The 6,000-nt window shown below is 37.6% G+C and overlaps 1 pseudogene; it reads right to left on the minus strand.

Annotated features, from left to right (window-relative positions):
• Positions 1 to 4,696, minus strand: part of LOC109048867 — a 28,518-nt pseudogene extending 23,822 nt beyond the window's left edge.
• Between the last annotated feature and the right edge of the window lie 1,304 nt (positions 4,697 to 6,000).

Genomic DNA, 6,000 nt, shown 5'->3' on the forward strand with positions numbered 1-6,000 from the left:
CATTCATTCATTCATTCATTCATTCATTCATTCATTCATTCATTCATTCATTCATTCATTCATTCATTCATTCATTCCCAGCGGAATTGGAAGCTATGCCAGTCTAATCAGAGTTATGTAAGTACAATCATCCACAACCACAAATAAGAGGACTTCATTCAAAATAACTAATATGAGCACATGGAAATTGAAAGAAAATATTCAGTGATTGAGAATGACTGAAAAAAAAAAAACTTTTACTATGCATAATATAAATGAAAAACTGAACAAAATATAAATAATGCATAAATTACAGACAAGTCCTGGGAGAGAATAAGACAGACAAACATATTGTGTATCATATCATACAAGTTCAAAACATTTAAATAGACATCAAATAGCAGAAAATATATTTTGGTCCTAGAGCCTGATATAGTTTGTTCTGTGCACACATGATGTTTTATTGTGACAGATGACACTACAGGTGACATATATGATGGTTTGCTACAATATCACCTTCTCCCAAACTCTCATTCATGTATGAAGAAGGTACCTCATGATTGTGACCACCACATTGTCGCTCACCTGCAGAGCAATGAGAATGCACCGCCAGTGCATTGACGGGCACCTCTGTCAACAAATCACTCAGCATCTTGGCCATGGAGTCCGCAGTGCCTACGCCAACGGTGTCCCCCAGGGATACCTCATAACAGCCCAGCTCAAACAACCGCTTTGCCACCTGGGCCAGAACAGAGGAAAGCCATGAAAACACTATCCCCCTGGAAATATAAACGAAGGAGTGCACACAGAGAGCTCATTCTGAGCATTAGAAAAGCACTGCCGTGTTACAGCGTCATGCAGGCTTTTTAGCAAACATCGTAATAAGGGCCTTGTGGGACTATGAAAACTGTGGGAAGAAAAAATATGCAGAGCGCTCAACACTCAGTAAGATTTATCGCATACTGGAAGGCCCATTTGATTTCGCTTCGGCCAGTTATACACTGAATAATTCTATTCGGATTGAACGATGCTATTACAATACCTTTGTGACTTGTGATGGTTTTACTTGTCCCTCATATGGACAGCCAAGAGCACAGGAAACGTACCTGGAAATATGTGAAAGAACTATGATAGGTAAAGTTCAGCACATGTCGGAGGATATATAGCTTTGAGCTTACAGTACCAACAGTCATGCAACATAGGTGAAATAATGCCAAGTGCTGTTTTACTGCAATCACAAGCAGAACAGTCCACAGTGGCCAGAATTTCTCTTATAATAGATTACATCTATCACAGAATAAAACAAAATGTTCAGCAACAGACGAAACATATGGTCGGGGTCGAACGGTTGTGACAAAAAGTACCAATAGTGTTGACAGTGGGAATGAGAAACGGTGCTAGAGAGTGACGTACAAGGTATATGTGCTTTCCATATGTGGAGGAAACATGTTCTGCTAGAAACAGTGAACAAACAATTGAAAAGTTGAAAATGTTTCTCTTGGGCTTGTGGTCGTCAGATGATACTGCTGTGTGCTACCAGAACATTAGGCGTTGAGTCACATTTGCCAGAATAAGTTCGTCAGTCTGACTGCTCTCTATCAAAGTTAGTGTTTTTTTTTTTGTTTTTGTTTTTTACAGTAAAGAGCACAGCCTAAAAACTCTGGACACATTTGGACTTGCACTTGTAACTGATATAAAGCACTGCATGCACATCTGGAACTTGACTTATTTACTCATTTATTCTGGAATCATTTCAGACTGCTCTGGTGCCCTATCTCAAAACCTCAAAGGAGAACAGTCCAAAAAATGTAAGTACAATAAAAGAAACCACTGACCTTCTGGTTAAACCAAAGATCAGTCTTGGAACTTGCTTATATAATGAATGGCTCCTGAAAACTACAGTCCTGCAGTCATCTGCAGGGACAGTCACCTGGTTCAAATGTCTGACTCAGTGGTATAATTTTGGCAGCTCAGAGGTAAACCTTGACCTTAATTATTTTATTTGAGCTTATTTTATTATGCATTCAGCTACCAATAAGAGTTGAAGCTGAAGGGAAAGTCATAACAATCCACACTGCAGAACAGTCAAAAATGTCAGCAAGGGTCAAACTTTCAACTATCCAGTAATTACTTCAGACCATGATCCAGTATGCCACGCCATTATTATTATTATTATTATTATTATTATTATTATTATTATTATTATTATTATTAATTTGATTAACTGAATTCCACACTTGCAGAATTCAGCATAAAGCTCTGGCAATTTCAAAAACAATGTAATTCTCAAAAGTCCTCCCAGGGGGGCTTCAATGCCCGATACTGTTGACTGTTATGTTAAGTCAGCCCTAAATCCTGAGTATGAGGTTACAGTCTTGACTACAACCTTCCCTTTACCAGTCCAGATCTTTATCTGCTTTACAACAACAACTTTTGTGTAACTATAATCTTGCGACACAATCCGCCGGTTTCTGCATCTTTGGCAGATTGTTGGTCAGATTCTCATTCAGAATTAGTGATGAAGTGTGAACGTGCACATAATGAACACTGGCCTATTACTTGAAGAAAATACTGGGTCTATGGCACACAGACATGACTTTCTGTTAGGATGCAATCGTTTCCATTCGAAGGTGATATTCTTCCTGCTCAATGTTACACCAAAGATGGATCCTGGAATCTACTTGTATAAATATAAATGTTTGCTCCTGTCCTAGTTAAGTAGTGACTAAGTACAGGTGACTGTAGAGCAAATGGGTACAACGGTGGCACCTTATGGGCAAAAATCTGGAGAGAAATTTATTTCTGCAAAATTTGAAAGACACATTAATTTCTTAAAAATTCTGGATACTTTGAACAATCAATATGAATGCTCTGATTGACTCATTTTGGCATGTTTAACAATTTCACGGATAGTCCCCCAAAATCAGTCAATTCTGTATTAGGCTGCTCATGGTTAGTCCCAAGCAAGGCTGTAATCAAACATACAGATACCGGTCATTTATCCACTATACGTCCCTTCACCACTTTGTTTAATCAAAATCTTTTCATCCAGTCAGTCTGATTGGGCATCATTACCTGGCGTTGACTTGATTTCCTTTCGATACTAGTGTACATAATGAGCACTGTCCTAAATCTCAAAGAAAACACATAGATGAAGCTGGTGTCTGTGGAACACACCCACACACTGGTATGCCTTCCCGTTTGGCTGCAGAGATGATATGCTCAAACCTCTGCAAACTCTCCTATATGGAGCAGTTGATGTTCTTCCTGCTAAAAATCTCTGAGGCGGAAACAAGCACTGCCACTTCAGTAGCTCCTACTTCAACCTTTAACGGGAAACATTTAATCAAGTTTGTGCTTACTGCTTATAGACGTTGGCTTGTGAGCACAACTTGCATGATTAGCAAGGAAAGCAATTAACAGAAATGGGCTAAACATTTACAAATAAATGGTACAAGATGTTAAGGTCACACTCTTATGTAAAGTAAAGGGGTAGTTAAAACATAGGCAGAGCACATGCATAAATAAAGTGGTTTATTATACAAGAAAAATATCATTGACGTGGCATGAAAGGTAAATTGCAAATATCATTGCAAATAAATGTAAATTATGCAAATATTTACTTAAAGCTGCCTGGAAGCCCTGAGTATTGGGAGTCAGAACTGTTTTGTAAGTAAGTTTGGTCCTAAAGAGCCATTATCCTGCTGAGTTTAGCTCCAACCCTTATCACACACCTGAACAAGCTAATCAATGTTAAGCAATGTCTTCATTGCTAAGGATCACTGAGGCTATAGGCAGGTAAGGTATTTTTGATTTTTTTTTTTTTCTGGGTTGGAGCTAAACTCTGCAGGACAGCAGAGGAGCAACTTGCCTACCCCTGACCTAAACCTAACTTATAATGTTAAAAACGTGTTTTGAAGCAACCCTGACATTTTAGATTGCTTCTACAAACCACTGAGGTCTTTTATCGTGACCGAATGTTCCACATCACAAATGCTATGCTGTAGCTAATAAACTTTGTAGTTTACAAATCATGTAACTATGGTAAAAGTATTTTGAGGTCATAAGATAGTAATGTGTGAGGAAATGTGTGATAATATGTCTTTATTGACTAATAATCTGCCTCGTAATCAAAATTTCTGTGAAAAGGAATAATTTTGTTAGTGTTTTACTGCCAATAGTGATCATTTCAACTACATGGAATTGTACTGTATGTATAGGTACAATGGTGGACAAATAAGTAGGAAGTGGCACATTTTTCCAATTAAAGTCTACGTTGACTAAACCATGCTAAAGATGTGTGATTTAAACATGTCATTGATAGTATGTTTTGTGCTTACCAATGCCACTCATCGGCAACTCATTATATTTATACCTTTGAGTTTGTTACGATACATTTTTAAAGCAGAATGCAAATCATAAACATGCCAAACCACATGCTACAAGCACTTTAGAACTGTGAAATATCTACCTTCTCGGTTTGAAGTCCATCTCTTGGTCCGACCTCCACAATTTTGACACAAAGTGGAAGCTTCGGCAGTTCAGAGCACTGTAAATTGAAAAACAATGAGGAAGGAAAAACCATATAACAATTTCACAGAGATGTACAGAAAATCTGAAAGGTTGATTAAGACACATCCTCTATCCAGTGCTTCCTGTCAAACGGTGAGTACAACTTCATGTTTTGGATTTGGTCTTCAGATCCTTGCCAGGTCATTTATGACATAATGTGCATTGGAAACAGTAGCAGTTTTTTGGCACGGGCGAACCAGGCAGCCGCCCGGGGCAGCATTTTTTCATGATACATGGGGGGCGGCACAAGCAGTTAAAATAATAATAATCATCTGCGCCGCCTCTGGGAAGTGGTTTTCTATTATCTATCATTTCACTATGTGGGGAATTGGCAAATTGGTGCCCCTGCTTGCTGAGAAGGTGCCGTGCTCAGAAGCTGTGTGACAAGTGGAAAGGGGAGTGGGGCGCGGTGCGGGGGACAGTTTACCTCTGGGTCTCCAAAATGGAACGGACAAGGTCCACTGTATAGAGCAATACTCTAATTGAATTAGTGGGCTAAAGTCAGTCCCGCCTCGACTTTCTTCCAAATAACACACATTTCATTCATAATACTATAAATACAGGCCTATCGTTCCTGCACATTTCTGTTTTTCTGAATTGTGTGAAATGGCTAATAAAAATAGGTAATACAAAATGATTATGTGGTCACCAAGGTGAATTGGTTTAGTCTTGACTTCTGGTCGTGAGTGACAGTGTTGGGGGGATGCGAAATCTGTTGATTGTCGAGTGCCAAATAAACCCAGAGATGGACAGCAAAAGGTCAAAGCCATCAGGTGCCCAATTTAGAAAAAAAAAGAAAAGATGAAGAGGATAAACGCGCAAAAGATAAAGGTATGCAACTATGTTCTCTCTGTATGATTATTACGGTGTCCATGTCATGAATGAAGGGCTAATGTTAATTGGTGGGTATAACTATTAAGTTTGTTAGCCTTTTTGCTATGATGCTTGCTATGCTAATACAACAATAATTTGGTTTTAACTCAACAAACGCAAGATCTAATTTCACCATAATATTGTGCTTTGCAACAAAACTGTTACAAGTTCAGTTATTATTTATTTTAAATTTTGGTTTAAAAAAATCCTGAAACCCAAAAAGATATTGGTGATTGGAAAAAAAAAAATCCCATTGTTTTTGCCTATACATATATTTTCATGCCACTGAGGACATAGCATAACATTTTTTTTACCATTTGTTTCTTATGCTCTAAACAATGTGATGACATTAAAAAAAAAAAAAAAAAAAAAAAAAAAAAAAAAAAAAACTAAATTAAAAAAAACTAAATAAAAAAAAACTGGATTTTCTGGATTCTCCTAAGTGTTTTTCAAATGTTCTGATAAAGGATTTGTGCAATTGAGAAATACAATTTTCTCTTTCACTTATGTTTTTCTAATAAAATTTTATAATAGAATTTTGTGCATTTTATGGGGTATGTGTGGGGGGAGGGGGTG

The sequence above is a fragment of the Cyprinus carpio genome, chromosome A13, assembly GCF_018340385.1.
Source record: "Cyprinus carpio isolate SPL01 chromosome A13, ASM1834038v1, whole genome shotgun sequence".
Taxonomy (NCBI): Eukaryota; Metazoa; Chordata; class Actinopteri; order Cypriniformes; family Cyprinidae; genus Cyprinus; species Cyprinus carpio.